The following is a 16,955-nucleotide window of genomic DNA, read 5'->3' as shown; positions in this document are numbered from 1 at the left end:
TTTTCATGAATTGAAATTTAAAAGACGAAACTGAATCATAGGTAAAATCTGAGAAAGCAAACACAAAGTACTAAAAAAATGACTAAAAGGAATACTCCTATTATTACTAATTAAAAAGGCCCCAAAGTTTGATTTAGTGGCTTTATTAGTTCACGGAGGAATTTTCTTCACTCTTGCACACCAAGAGCCTGGCTGTTCTCAATAAACAGGTAGGTAAATGAGCATTGGAATTTGGAATCGGTAGCAGCAAGTCTTATGAATGAATCTGAGATTTGATATTATAATTTTTAATTATAGTTGATAAGAAGAAAGATGGTTAAAAGTGCCAAGAAAAGCATAAAGTAGAAAGCCAGCAAATCAGAAATCTATGGGAATCTGTAGGCTGTGTTTATAGAAATGGATAGCACTCAAGATATAAGCATAAGCCTTCAAACCTTGTCCTAATTGAAGAATAGCTAAGTTTATATTATTCGTCTTGAATTGTGATTTTTCACAGAATCATTCAGCGGCAAAAGAACTAGCTGAATTAAATAAATCATAAACTCACCCAGATTTATGAACCTGAAATAAATAAATCAAATTAGACATAATAAATAAATTAATAACAGTGACAAGCATACGCAAACCCAGATTTTCTTTGCTTGTGGAAAATTGTTAGTAGCATTGCATATAATATAGGTCACTAGAATTGATATGATCCTTTGAAAAATCACTAAGAAAAATCACTGTAAGGACACTATTCTATTCTTTATCAGAAGGTTAAACAACGCAGCTTCATTAACAAATAATCTAACAATACTCATTAATCTGTTAAACCATACAGCTTCATCAATTCATAAAACCCCCAAATTAAAACCCATATTTCACAGATTAAAACACCCAAATTAGAACCCCCTAAAATCGGAACCCTAAACCTCTGAAATTTCATAACCAAATAGAAATCAATACATACATAATCAACACAGAGATGACGATGATGAGAAGCACGGAGATGACGATGGTGAGGGCGGCGCAGCGATGATTTGTGCAGAACGGCGAAGAAGAGCGATGGTCTGTGCAGTGGTGACAATGGCAAAGGTGATGAGCGACGATGGTGAACGGTGAGTGGTGACTGGCGGTGAGTGGTTATTGGGTGGCGACGGTCAACAGCGATGGTAAGAATGGCGAAGGTGAGAGTTGTGCGCGACAGGGTTGGCGAAGGTAAGGGCGGCGCAGCGACGAGATGACGATGGTAAGGGCGGCGCAGCGACGAGGAGGAGGGCGAAGAGAAGCGACGGTGAGTGGTGAGTGAGAGGGTTTCTGTAGCGAGAGTGTTTCTTCGATGGTGAGCTTTGGAGGGTTCTGAAAGGGGATCGAGATGAAGGCTAAGTCTGGGTTTTGGATTTGGAGGGACAAAAATTTCATTAAGTGTGTGAGTTTTGCTTTCGAAAACTGAAGAAAAAAATTTCCTAAGTGTCAAATTTTTTGCTCTAGATACATTAGGCATCACTTTTGAAGTGCACCCAAAACTTAATAAATAGGCTACTCTTTAAAAGCGTTCCCTTAGATACAAAAGGTGAACCCATAAATATTAACATACGGCTACGCTTTTTAAGTGATTTCTATAATACCTAAGGCTACACTTTTTAAATGATGCCAAAATTGTGTTTCCTTTTCTCTTATAAAAAGGCATCACTGAAAAAAGCGTAGCCTATTCTATGAATAGGCTACGCTTTTTAAATGTAGCTTAAAAAAAGTGTAGCTGAATGGGTATTTTTCTTGTAGTGACAATATTCAAATTTAAGTTAGTCTTTGCACAGGTGGCAAACCGTTTAAACTTCATTTTAAAAATGTTGCCTTTCAAAATTTAATTTAAATCTTAAATATGTTTCACTAAGTTAATTTAAAAAATTAATCTTAGCGTTTTATTTATCCTAAAAATTATAAACTAAAATTAAAATTCATAACTTGTTTTAACAGAATTAAAATAAAATAAAAAAATAAGCCTTGAATAAAAATAAATGTACTAAAATTTGAATTTCAAAATAAAAAAAATTACAAAAATAAATAAATTACTTAAACATTATTTTTTAAAGCACCTCATGAACTCATATGAATAAATATTATATGTCAAATAGATCATGATATGTTGACACAAAAATTATTGTCTCTATATTGTTTGAAAAATAATAAATCTATCTCATTAATAACAATATTAGAACTTAGATATAAACGGTAATTGATATCATATATTGTGTAGGTACCTAGAGTATATTAGAAAAGTGTGTTTATAATTTAGCGAGAAAAATTTGTCTTTATAAATTTTTTTAACAAAAAACTAGCCTCGTTCAACTATTTTAAATCCTTTACGAATAAAAATATCCTATTAAGAAAATCTGTAAGATTAATTTACATCCAGCAAAAATATATGTGAAAAAATGGTTAGAGATTTTTGAATTTAACATAATTGACGAAAGAATTTATTTAATAATAAACCTATTTTATTAAAGCTTGAATGTACACACCAATTATCATAATATATTGTATAAGTATCAAGAGTATATTAACATAGTATGATAATAGTTTAAAGAGAAACATTATTCTGTACATTTAATTTAAGAAATCAGCTTGTTTAAATTATTCTGTAAGTGGATCTATTTTTAAATTTTAGGTTGAGAGTGAGCAGATTTTTTAAATTTCTTTGATGGTTGAAAGTGAAGTAGTTATATTTTTTTCTCGAGAGTCAATGTAAAATTTTACGGAACGTGAGTACATGCATGTAGTTCTAGATTATAAGAAATAGGGGTAAAATAGAAAAAAAAGAATTGGATACTACATTTTTCATATTCCCATTATATATTGTTACAGCTATTTTAAAGAGGAAAATTATTTTCTGGAAGATTTATTTTAAAAAATTACCGTATTAAAATTATTTTGCAAACGAATCTATCTTTATAATTTTACGTTGAGACTGAGCGGTTTTTCTTTTTAAATCTCTTTGATGGTTGAAAGTGAAGCAGTTATATATTTTTGTGCTGACTTAATGTAGTATTGACAGAAATTGAGTACGTATTTCTAGTTTTAGATTATAAAAATCGGAGTAAAATAGGAAGAGAGAATTTGAGAACAGATTCTCCATATTCTGATGGTATATTGTTATAGATATATATTGTTATAGATTAAAAAAATGCAATTCTGAAAAAAATCATGTTACTTTTTAATATTTAATATTATTAATGTGTTTTCAAAATGTTTGCACCAAAATTCACCGTTGACTTAGACTTATTTATTTACGTAAAGTTTGTTTATGGACTCAGCAAACCTGTATAATTCTAATACAATTTGAAGTGTATTAGTATATTTTTATCTTTTGGTAAATTTAATTTTATTTAAATAATTAATAATCTAAATTATAAAATTTGTAGTACTTTGTAATTTAAAATTTAATGATTTATTAAATTGCATGTGTTCGTATTATTGTACTGATGTTATTAATTTTATTTATTAGATTTTGTTTAAAAGAAAAAATTTACGGTTGTTAAATGTTAACTTACAAATAAATACATTTATGTTATTTTTAAATTAAAATTTTTTAAATAAATGTACTCTTATTATTTTAATTTTTTTATTTAAATAAACATATTCGTATAATTTTAAATAAAATTTAAAATTAAAGGTGTTACCACTAATCAATTGAATCTTGAAGAAACATATGATATTCAAACGACGGTGTTGTACGGCCAATTCGATTGATTTACCAAGAAACACGAATTTATTGGTGTTTAGAGATGGATCAAGGAAAAAAAATTGTTGATTAATGGAAGATGTGTTTCGTTGTTTCTTCTATTTTTAACATTATTAAATATGATACACGAATAAGAGATAATAATTTATAAAATAAAAGATAAAATTAATAATTAAATAGTATATAAAAGATTAAATTATAGTTAAAATTAAATAAGAATTATGTAACAATTATTTAAAAAGTTTAACAAACGTATTTTGTTACTGAAACTATCTAATAGTCCAAGAATGAGATAGTCTAACCAACTGAATTGTCTAACGATATCTTCTACACAGAGAGGATGGCTCATGATCAACGTTAATCTCATGATCATCGTTACTCGTAAACGAATCTCCAATAGTTTAAAAAAATACCATCTAAATTTTAAAATTAAGAAATTTACAAATTCGATTTAAAAAAATCAATTTTTAATAAGAATTAAAAGCGATAGTTTATCGTTCCAGCATTTGTTGGAAACAAAAATTTAAATAAGATTAAATATGTGTAAAATGAGTTGCAAATAAATGATATACATAAACTGAAATTTAAAAACTAAAATTTCCAATGATTTATAAAAAAAAGCCCAAACCATATGGTTACAAATTAAATATTACATATGTGGTTTCAAAAATTGAAGAATATTAGATGTATAGGCGTAATAGAATAATATTAATTATCGCTATCAATTTCTGTTGTTTTTTAATTAACTACGATATATGAAAACAATAACAACAATACCATTTAAATTTTAAACTAAAGAAATTCAGCAATTCGGTTAAAAATAAATTCGATTTAATGCTTTTTGAGTTTAAATGCATTATTTTTTTTCTCTTAAATGGTATAGAAATAACAAATATCTTTTTTCAAACTAAATCGTTATAGCCTCCAGCGATTTATGCACGTGTCTCTATGCACATAAATCGCTATTGCCAGTAGCGGTTTATGGCCAAGCATCGATAAACAGAAACTGCGACTTTTTTTAGCGGATTATGTGTTCCCCCATTTGCATGTAATATGCAGCTGGCTATAGCGGATTATGTGTTTACGTAAACCGCTATTGCTAGTAGCGATTTCTAAAGATATATAAAAAAATGTGTTTGCGTCTTTATATTGGAATAAGATATTTTTGGATAAATTTAAAAAGGAAAACTATCACTTCAATTTAATAGTTTAGTGTATTTTTTTCAAATATGGTTGACATGATGTAGATTGAAAACAAATTAAATTCCGTAACTTTAAATTTGATTTGTTCAAAATTCAATATTTAAAATTTTAATTTTTGAAATCTACTCTATCAGTAGCCCTTATAAATTCGGAGCACATGGATCTACTCTAGTCAAAAGTTTTTATAATTTACCTATTCATACGAGAAAAACTTTAGTTAATTTTAGCTTGAATTAACTATTATCACGAAAACATGTCTTCGAGGGGGAGAGGTAGGAGGCCGAGCAAGGAAAAAGCTAGATCTACCATCAACGTAACAAGCGAATCAACGGACAACATGGACAAGAATAGGACAAAACAGAGGAAAAGAACAATAAAACAAATAATAGATACATCCTCAAGGTGACCGGTCCAATTTTATTATACAACTAAATATTTTCTTTATAGTATGGTCGGTTTATTTGAGTAATAGATGTACGTCCAATTTTGTGTTTTTCTTAACATTAATTTAATTCTTAATTATTATCCCGTAATATTTAATATAATAGGAAAAAACCTTTTTATTATTTATTAGTACATATCTTTAGTACAAGATTTTAAACAACCTATGAAATTTTGTAGATCAATTTTAATTATAATTTTTAAAACATGAACCATTTTTTCCTATGTAATTAATTATTCTGCACCAGAGCTTATTGAACAATGTATTAGATTAATATTTCAGCGTACATTTAGTGAACAACGAAGTAATCAATTCTTTAATTTCAATAAGATACAAACTTTGTGATAATGTTTTAATAGGAATTAATTTTTATTAAATTTTATGTAATATTTAGAATACAATATTAATGTTTATTAATTATTTAGTATCTGTTGATGCTTTAAATAAGTGTTCTTAAATTGTGTATTATTTGCAACATTTAAAATACAGTTTTCATGGAAGTTTAAATACGGGTAACAAGAAACAAAAGGAGGTGAGTTCACCCCTTAAGAAGAACCATTCTCAAGATGTTGAAGCTCACTCACCACCCACCTACAACCAGTACCACCACCATTGTGAAATTATTTTTACTAATGCAGTTGATAAGATGACAACAGCCATAACCTGTCTGACGAATATCCTCGAAAAACAAAACCAAATGGCTTATCCATTGTACGCCGTTAATAGAACTAGATCGGACAATCCGTACATAGAAAATCTAGCTATTAATAATACCACGAATATTAATAATTCAAAAACTGATAATAAAGTCGACATAGATAAAATAATGAGCAAATTCATTCGATCCCAAGAATGTCAAAAAACAGTTGTACAACCCACCTACACAAATTCTCCCCAAGCAACGATTCTGATAACCACGCAAATGACGTGAATCTCAAGGAGATATTCAAACCAAATGCCTCCCCACGAAGATCATCTGAATTAGATTTGAATTCAAATACGGGAATATATATTGGTAAAAAAGGTACCTCATCATTTGTGCTACTGTGGCGTTCATGTGGCCCGAAAGTTCCACAGGTATGTGTATAAAAACATGAAAATGTGTTGTGATGACTTTGTTTAGTATAACTTTTTTTAATTTTATTGTCTAATTACACATGATGATGGTGTCGTGTTTGCAGTGGATGCCCATTAGTTTTAGACCACCGGAGGACATGATTCTAACGACGGATGAAGTTGCTTGTGCCGCCTATATTTTTTGCCCGGATTTAAAGTGGCAAGTTAATCGGTAAATACTTATAACACTATTCGATTTGATGCAGGTCTAATTTATCATTTCGTAACGACAATTTTCTGAGATAAATATTTGCATGTGTATTCGTAAAGGGATGAAGTACTAGTGTCAACTCGTACCGCATATGCAAATAGAGAAAGTTTAGCCACATTAGTTCCAGGAGAACAAGTCATTCAGGATGTAAATATTTATTTTTTATTAGTTAACATTAAAAAAGTACAAAATGTTAATGTTATATATCGTAAAATTGAAAATGTACAAATTTATTTGTTTGTAGGTTATAGATTCCCTTACTTGCATTCTCACACAAGAGCATAAAAAGCTTAATAAGTTGCCATCCATATGGTTTCTGCCAACAACCTTTTCGGTAAGTTTCAGTAAAAAAATACCCCAAAAAAATCTGTATTTGATATTTTGTTTAAATTAAGTTTCAAGCCGTATATGAATAATTTGATGTATTATTTTTTTTTTACAATATACTCAAGCAACTAGCACTTACATGGTCTAGACCACCCAATCAACTAAGGGAACAATATGCGGATAAGTACATGCATAAGATTGAGTATTTGTCAAGGGTAAGTCCTTTATTTTTTAGTAAAGAATATATGATTTATTTAATCCAAATTGTATGTTTATCTTAATAGCATAGATTCACAATCCTCATTATTTTGTAAATAAGTAGATTTTTGTCCCCATCAACGACCTCAATGAGCATTGGTTCCTGATGATCGTAGACGTGAAAAAAGAAAAGATCTTTGTGCTTGATTCTTGTAAAATACCAGACAGAAACTATGGTAGGCTATTATCAGTTAAAACCATGGTAAGTGGTCTAGTTTGATTTTGTTAAAAGTACATTTAGTTTTTAAACGTTTATTCTCTATTAATTTTGAATGTTTTGTATATAACAAAAAAAAAAAAAACACGACATCGTTTGAAATTACGATTTGAATTTGTAATTTAAGATCATTGCTACATTTGGTTTGTAAGTAATTTAGTAGTTTGTTTAATTTGAAATGAAGGTTCATTTGTTAACACTAATATCGAATTAATTATTTTTAAATTTTTTATAATCTATCCATTTTAGACAGGTAATAAAAATTAACCCGTTACATTGCTTGTACTACACAGTAACCAACAATATTTTATGTCACACAAGCTATATTCATCGAAGAAATGTTAGAACACAAATCTTTCTACATGTCTAGTGAAATCACTGTACCTAGGATTTCTGAGTTTCGTGTCGTGGAACCATCCGACCTACCACAACAGAGGAAAGGCTCGTAAGTAATATTAATTTTAAATTTTTTTTTACTGTCATGTCTTTTGAGTTTGTTATGTACGAATCATGTGTTCGGTTAAACTGATGAATTAGTACAATCACACATTTAACTAAACAGTAATGACTGTGGTATCTGGGTTGCTCAATGGATGAAAGAATGCAGATGGACTGATGATTTTGGCATCACGGTAACCAACTTTATTCATTTTCTAAATTTTTCATTATTATTAGGACAAAATGTAATATGTATCCAGGTATATATATGTTATTCTATTTTGCTGAGCTTTTATTCCCTAAACCCATCGTCTATCCTTCTCTAAACCCATCTTCTCGTCAACTCTGTTCCTTGTTATTTATCCTTGACCACTGAGCCACGACCCACAAAAATAGTGTTTCTCATGTGTTATGTAAGATCTGGAATGACATCGGAGTTATATTTTACGTGATGTTGATCTTTGGGGCAGGTGAAAGGAAGGCTTGAGGGAGGGCAATTGTATACTCCCGCCTATGTAGCCCGCATGATTGCAATGGTTCGGGGGGCAGCAAGGGGCATCACAGTGCCAACAAATTTGACGGTGTTATGGAGCTCATTGCAGCAGTTACTGCAGGAAATGGGCGGAACCGGTGGTGTGGCGATTGATGAATCTTTCTTCCAATCTTTGTTTAATGGACTTGTGAAGGAAGGCGAGATTCAAGGATCAGTTCGTGCAGGAGTCCATTGGACACCAGCTGTAACTGACATGTTTGCAATCGATTATGCATTGTCAAAGTGATGTCCAGATTAAGGTTTTATGGTTTCTTTCTTGGGCCTTTGTTTTGGTTGAACCCTTGATGATCCTTCTCTCAATGTTTGGTTGGCAACAATTGGAAGCAATTTTAAATTCTTTTGACGTATTGCATTTCCAGTTTTTACTCTTATGTAAGTTCTGTTATGTTTTTTAGAAGTTTTATTTTTCTGTTATCATTGTTGAAATGTGCAAATTGACATGTAAATGATGGCAGGTTGTTTTACATAGGCATTTACTAAGAACAGTAGCAGCTCCTATGGTGGATATGCTTCTTCATGATCTGGTAATTCTATACCATAAATTGTCTGTAAACGTAATATATATCTAGAGGGTTTAATATGGTCTAACGCAATAGATTCATCATCTGCAGGATGAACAGAACAAATTGAAGAACGGTGTTGAGCTTCAGGAGGCTCCAACTTCTGAATCTATTTCAGTTAGTCCTGGAGACAGAGTTGCAATTGTAAGAATAAGATGTTATTTGCATCAACGTCTGTATTGCTTTTGTGTTTGCTGCTGAGCATTAGTAGGAGCCATAGAATGAGTACTTACATTTTGTTTATTATTTCCTTTTGTAGTCCAAGAGTTTTCCTAGACCTCTAGCAGATAAGGCTCTTGCTGTTGTAGAAGCATTGGAGGGAAAGGATGGCATTTCTAATTTTGCAACAAATCTTGTTGTTAAGGTTTATGTAATTCATTGCCAACCATTTTTCAATTTACAGTTGCGACCAGTTGGGTGAAAATATCGTTTTTCTTAAGCATCAGAACTATTCTCCTCTCTGATTTGTGAACAGTATAATTAGAAGTTGAATGTGAATGTTCAAACCATAATGTTGAAGTATTCATGGACGCATTTAGAGCAGTAACTGAAGAGAGGTAATGTGTCTATTATTTTGTTGAGCTTCAGGAATGATTTGACCTCCAGTGCTTCTGTAGTGATTCAAGCCTTGCAATGTGATTTGATGTTGAATATTCTTTTTTTCCCTCAGTGCATAGCCTTTGAAAAGACTCCACAAGAAACTCGAAAGAACACTTTTACATTCATATCGTAAGGTATTTAGGCTTTCACCTGCATAAAGCTTTATCAGAATTTGTTTGAATCTACTAGATTCACAAATATACTGTCGATAACACTGGTAATGTATTAAATATCAGATTGGTAGACCAACTGAAAATTACCCAAAATATTAATGTGCGAGTGTAACTGCTTTCCCAGAGCCTGAGAGGCTAAATTTGCACAGGCTTTTAGGATGCTGGCACAGGTAGCTGCATCTGCAGTATTTTCAGCTCTTTGCATATCAATTAATAGCTTTATACCTTCTTCAGGGTGTCCCGTCTGAACATTACCCGAGATCAGGTCTGTCCAAGGAACTGAACTTTGAATAGCCCAATTTGCAAAAATCCTATTTGCTTCCCCGAATCACATTTAGCATACATGTCAACCAAAGAATTAACTTGGGCAAACTTTATTTGAATATTCCCTAATTCTCTCTTAGTTACTCATATTGGATTTTTTTACTTTTTCTTATTAGCTTGTGTTCCTATTTTTTTTTAATATTAATGCCTTTAATATTGAGGAAAGTACAATTGCGATTGCAAGGGCTTCTACGTTAAGTTCGTAATTTTTTTCAGTAGTGTTTTCATGGTGGCGTTGACTTGAATGTATTGTTGTTTACGTTTGCTACTTGTTACTGAGTTTTCATGAGAATTTGTTGAGGAACGGAGTTTTTGAGTATAATATGTGTGAGTTGTTGTATCAGTTTAAGGAGTGTTGTTCTGTGCGGCGTTATTGTTATTATAGTTTCAGATGTGTGAGATGGTTCCTACACTATTTAGCTTGGGGGTGATTACAGTATCTTCAATGTGTTTTTGAATCCCTAAATTCAATTCAATTCTGTTATCTGGAGCTCTGTTGAGATTGAGGGTCTTAGGTAGGAGAGGAAGAGATAGAAACTTGAATTATATCAAAATTATTACATTAAATAGGTTGGATTAGAAGTTTGTGCATTGTAGATCAAATCTAAAAAATTTCATATCAATCTAAAATCATTAGACATACTCTTTTATAGATCAAAATTGATGGTAATATATAAGAGTTTCAAATATGCATAAATATGAGTTGTCAGTCTTATTGATGTTCAATTTTCACAAAATTCAGTGCAAATTAATGGTATAATTTTGATTAAAATAACACTGATGTGATTTGATCATATATAAAGTAAATAACAAAATTGATTCTATGCTATCTTCACAGATATGCCTTGATATTTTATGATATCTTCTTTATTTCTACTGGGGGCTTCAGCATCAACATTTTGATCCTTTTTTTGCTTTCCTTTATTGGATTAGTGTGTTTATCAGTGAGGGTTTGGTTAGCTTTCTTCACAAGCTAATTAAATTTATGATGTTAACATACTTTTTTGTTAAAAGAGCATTGGTTTGGTTAGCTTTCTTCACAAGCTAATTAAATTTATGATGTTAACATACTTTTTTGTTAAAAGAGCGAAAATGCTGACCTTTCATCATTGGAAATTCCAAAGACAATGAATATCTGCATGCTTCATCCCCCCTCCCTCGTTCATGATAGATGGTAAAACTGATTTTAAATATTTATGTTGAATTAGGTGATTACATTCTTACTTTATATAATCTTGGTAACATATAAGCTTCTCGTCTCATTTTTTCATGTTATTTTTCCTTATGCTTTTCATCACTTGTTTTATCTATCAAACTGTGATGATGATAGGAGTCATCATTTGGTGGCCTTGCAATGTGGTCGTTCTATACTTTTAGAATTTTCTATTTCTGGTTCTAGTTTGTTCATATAAACTGAAGTAAACAACTTTTACAGAAATTGGGTAGACGGTTGATATTTGGAAAGGGGCATAAGCAGCTGGATTTCCAGAATGATAAGAGAAGAAAAAAAATTAGGAAGTTCAAGGAATCAGCCTGGAAATGTGTTTATTTTCTGTCAGCAGAAGTACTTGCTCTGTTCGTAGCTTATGATGAACCTTGGTTTACTAATACAAGAAATTTTTGGGTGGGGCCAGGGAGCCAGGTCTGACCAGATCAAAAGATTAAGTAAGATTATTTTCTTACAAGCCCAGTTATTATAGTTATCCAGTTGCAATGTTTAATATCTTTCATCAATCATTTTCCCTTGCTATAAATTTTTTGTTCAAATTAAGTCTGGTGATAGAGTTGTAAGCTCTAAACATTTCAGGTTGAAACTGAAGGCACTCTACATGTATGCTGCTGGATTATATTCCTACTCCTTCTTTGCTTTAATATTTTGGGAGACACGGCGTTCTGACTTTGGGGTGTCCATGGGTCACCATGTGGCTACTTTCATTCTCATTGTGCTGTCTTACATTGTTAGGTGTGTTAATTTATTATTATCTTGTCATGCAATTTTTTTTTGTTTTTTAATTGTAATTTCTTTGGAGATACAAATCTATAATTTTCTTAATTTGTTTGTGTTTGTTTATTTTTCGCAAAATTCAAACTGAAATGGTTATATACTTATATCTGTGAGGATTCTTGATTAAATCATGCTAATTACCAATGTTTTGAAAATCGGACCGGACCGGCAAGTTGAACCGGTTCAACCGGGAATCGGCAGTAAAAACGATCCGGTCCACCTCTAATAACCTCTTCTTAGAAAATCGCTATCAAACCGTCGAACCGGCCGAAAACCGGTCGGTTCTACTGGACCGGTAACTCTCCGGTTCTTGATAAACGACCCTGTTTTGATTTTTTTGAGGAAAAAAAAAAACCCAACGTTGCGTTAATGCATTTACAGTTTACACCCTCACCCCTTCCCCCAACAACCCCCTTACCAATTCGTGAATCACTCTACTCTAAAGCAAAGTTATATCCCCAAACCAAAACCCTAGGTCCTCCCTACAACATTTCTGCCGCACTGCTGCCGCCGTCCGTGCTGTCGGCATCGTCTGTGGCCAAGCCCTCTCTTGTAGCTCAGCGTCCTCCTTCCCCCTGTCCTCCGTCCGTCCTCCGTGGCTTCTCTGTTTTGTTGGCTTGGAGCAGCTCGCCGTGTCGTCGCTCACCGTCGTCTCCCCGATCGCCGTTCGTGTCTCCGTCGAAGGTTAGTGTCACAGCTATCTTCTTCAGTTCTTGTTCGTGTCTCAGTCTTCTCTCGCCAGAGCCTCTGTTTGCTGATTTCACTTATTCAATTCGTCAGTTCTTCAGTTCTTCAGTTCGTGTCTCAGTCTTCTCTCCCCATAGCCTCTATTTGCTGATTTTTAATGTGAAACTGTGAAATTGCTAATTTTTGCTGATTTTGTGCTGCTGCTCTTTCTTTACTTCCTGAAATTTTTGTTGAAATTTTCTTGTTGTTGCTAAAATTGAAAATCAAATCATTGTTGACATTTTTGTTTAGGGATTAGGGATTACTTGTTGCTGTTTTGTAATGTTTGTTGAAATTTCAGGTTTAGTGTGATTAGGGATTACTTGCTGCTGTCGAAATTTCAAGTTCAGTGTGACTAGGGATTACTTGTTACTATGTTGTAATGTTTGTTGAAATTTTAGGTTTAGTGTGAATGTGTGATTAGGGATTACTTGCTGCTGTTGAAATTTCAGGTTCAGTGTGATTAGGGATTACTTGTTGCTGTACTTGCTGCTATTGAAATTTCAGGTTCAGTGTGACTAGGGATTAGTTGTTGCTGCTAACAATGCATTTGTGAATAATAACTTACTCCAGTCCTCCTAACAATGCATTTGTGAATAATTTGTGTGTTTTTTTTTTGCGGAAGAAAAAGAATAAAAGGGGGAGGGGGTCGGGGTATCATTTGTTTTCCTTTAGCTTTGTGGTTTCTTTTCGGTAATCTTTTATCCTCTGTTGTATTTTCCCCTTCCTATCAAATAATAGCTCATATAAAAGATTCACTAAATTAGAAAGAAGATCTTTCCATGCATAAATTTCAACAATTGATTACAAAGTGTAATATTACAGTTGTTGGTTGTCTGTATAATCTTGCTTTTCGATGCTCAGTAGTTTTACATCTTTCTTTGCCAGCTATGAAGTTTGGCTCACATTGGATAAGGAAAAGCACAAAGTGGAGGGTCGAAAATATTATTATGTGTTCAATAGTCTTCTATATTGCTTGCTTGTTCTGCATATATACTGGTGGGTGCTGATATTTCGGATGCTTGTTAGACAAATTCAAGCAAGAGGAAAAATTAGTGATGATGTTCGATCTGGTAAGTTGAAAGATCCTGGCTTGCTAATGTAAACTCTTGATTCAAAGAGCATTGTTCTCAATATGTTTTGCATGCTTAGTATGTTCATGGAAGTAGACATGCTTTAGAAGTTCTGGCACAAGTTATTAATGTGTCATCTGAATCTGGTATCTGTATTGATATGGTAGCTAGGTTTTGGTTGACTTCTTCCTCTTAAATTGCTTCCTTCAATGTAATTGTATATGATTGTAGGACATCTTTGTGCCTTAACACATTGCTGTCTGCAGTTTACTTTTATTCAATAAATCTTGATGGATTTACGTCAACTATATTGCTTTATTTTCAATAGTAGCTTCAGCCTGTAAAAGTTTCAAAAGCTTAATATGAATTTCTTCCAACTGATTATTTGATTTCGAACTGCTTCATTTCCATTATGCAGATTCAGAAGATGAAGATAGCCATGAAGATTGAGATCGAAAGCAAGACCATAATGTAATCTTAAGGCAAAGGTGAATTTTGAATGGTGGCAACCGACAAGTTGTTTCACACTTTGGAGTTTTACAAAAATAGTCACATTTTTATGTGGAATCATGTTTAATATAGTAGTTAATTCTATAACATTTAAAAGCTTTAGAAGGGTATTCCACAAGTAAAATGGCTTCAGCCATTGACACTCATCAAGCCATTGCCTCTCTCGGGATGTATGTTTTGAACATTGTGTTTCTCTTTGAGGCAAGATGGAATTCAAAATGTCCATTGTGTTCGGTTCCAACTAAATAGATATAGAAATTATAAGCATCTGCATTAGTTTTACTTAATCCTGTGTGTTTTCCTTAATCTGAGGTAGATGTTGCTTGGATTCTTTCTTGCAGATGAATTGTCTTAGCTTCGAAATTCTTAAATCAATCTACAATGGAGCAGTTGCTAATGATTATGAACTAAGATTTCAAGTATTAGAGGAATATAATGAAAAGAAGTAAAAAAAATCCACTTTACTATACACATTTCCACCGTTTACTTAAATTCAAGTTTCAGGCAACCAAGATCCTCTAAAACAAGAAACACTCAACATTAAAAGAAAATGTATAAGATAATTACTTTTATGCACACAAAGACAACTCAATCATTGCTCCAAACCCATCTTTAAACAAATTCTTAAAATCCGAAAGAACCGTGAAAATTCCTCGGTTCCCTTTCTTTAATTATTCTGAACTCTCTATGCCATGTTTATTAATATTAACCATAATTCACTTGCGGAGGGAGTAGGACATTTATTTATCAGATCTCATTAATCATTATGAATTTGAACTCACTATGCTGTTCTGTGTCCAAACAAGGATTTGCAAAAAATATTTTTTTTCAGTCCAATCAGAATCATATCTTACAACATAAAAAATCAGCATGTTAAAATCAAATTGCACAAGGAAGTAAGAGTTGGAACAATCTATTAATGGTGATTCTACATTTTGTGATAAAAAGACAACATTAAGTAGTTCCAACCTACAAACACTTGATGAGATACAAACCAGAAAATCATATGCTTATTTAACACCTTACATGACTTACAATTTCAGAATATAATAAACAAAGCAATAAAACCAAGCACCAAAGGAACTAAGGTAGATATGCACGTAAATCCATAAAACTTTCCATAAGAGAAAGTGCATAATTCAGTCTACAACTCAACTCTGTAAGAAGAGACTCTTTAAACAACAAATCATAAGGCAACTATACAAAAAAACTATTTGATAACATAAAACAGCCAAAATTGCTAGAAAGAAATGCATAACAGCCAATCAGGTTACATATCTTCTCCGGTTACTACACCTTTGAATCCTGGCAAAGCTGGAAATCTTCGTTTGCACCCAATTGTGCTTGAGGCCCTCCAGCAGAACTAGGTCGACTAGTCAGTTGAGGGAAGTCATTCATGTCAAAACGAGAATTATCACTTGAGTTTACATCATTCAACATATCCATAACATGGCTTTGTGAAAGTGGACCACCAGCATTGGGATAAGAGTTCCCTAGCATTGAAATCACCTACGGAGATCCTGAATCAAAAAGCTCTTGTCACCACAAAGAAATACTTCAATACCTATCATAAGCTCAAATGAGTATCAATCGTAAGAAAAATATTTGTGCATTCAACATGCATGAAAACAAATATAAATGATTTCATCAAGCATATTACATACAAATCTAAAACAACCATCAGTTCTTTAACAGTTTTCAACATGTGGAAGCGAACAATGTGGTTGCATAGAAGAAGGCCAACTAGTTGGACAAGCTGAACCAATGCAAACAGAAAATAAAGTCATCTTCTCTATGGCTGCACTTGCACAAAGCAAATGCAATTAGGGGTCATTGCATGAGAACATCTTTGTGGATAAGTATTGTTTAACACCATTATAATGGACATCCATAAAAATACGTACCTTGTGGAAGCACAACACTCATCAATCGATTCTGTCCCTGTACTCCTAAGCCACCATATCCACTGTTTGCACTCATCAATCGATTCTTGCGCACCTTGAGGTTGTGCATTGGCAGAATCCATATCATGTAGCATTACATCCTTTAGGGGAAAACAAAATTCCAAATCACAAGAAACTATTACCATCAAGCCAGTGTATCAAAAACAATCTTACTGGGTGTGAGCATCTAAGTGTGTTCCTTTGCAAAACTTATCCAAATAATTTTTTAGTGTTAAAATAACCAATGAGTCAACAACAGCACAATCATCACAATGTAATTGTTCATCATCCTCATTCTTACCATTGCTCGGTTTTGGCGCCTGGATTCTAAGAAAAACACTCTTACTCTTAACCTGTTTCTTTGGAATGCCATTATATCATGAACCCTATCTGCTCTATTATAATCGTACCTATCCAGTTCCAAAGCCGTTGTCTCGAGAGAAGAGTCTCGCGCCTCTTCCGAGCAAAGTTTTGATTCGATACCGGAATTCGGAGGAACAACCACATGGCAACGGCGGTTTGCTCCGCCAAAGCACTCCTTACTGAACCTGG

General features: G+C 32.6%; 1 long non-coding RNA gene across 1 annotated transcript; it reads right to left on the bottom strand.

The window, feature by feature from the left end:
* Positions 1–15,555: 15,555 nt before the first annotated feature.
* LOC140182732 (uncharacterized) lies at positions 15,556–16,545 on the bottom strand. The gene is made up of 2 exons (XR_011878812.1): positions 16,365–16,545; positions 15,556–15,980 (listed from the first exon to the last, which is right to left on the bottom strand). It is a non-coding gene; the product is annotated as an uncharacterized lncRNA (long non-coding RNA).
* Positions 16,546–16,955: the final 410 nt, after the last annotated feature.

This window comes from Arachis hypogaea, chromosome 20 (assembly GCF_003086295.3).
Source record: "Arachis hypogaea cultivar Tifrunner chromosome 20, arahy.Tifrunner.gnm2.J5K5, whole genome shotgun sequence".
Classification (NCBI taxonomy): Eukaryota; Viridiplantae; Streptophyta; class Magnoliopsida; order Fabales; family Fabaceae; genus Arachis; species Arachis hypogaea.
This window is presented reverse-complemented; position numbering and strand designations above follow the sequence as displayed.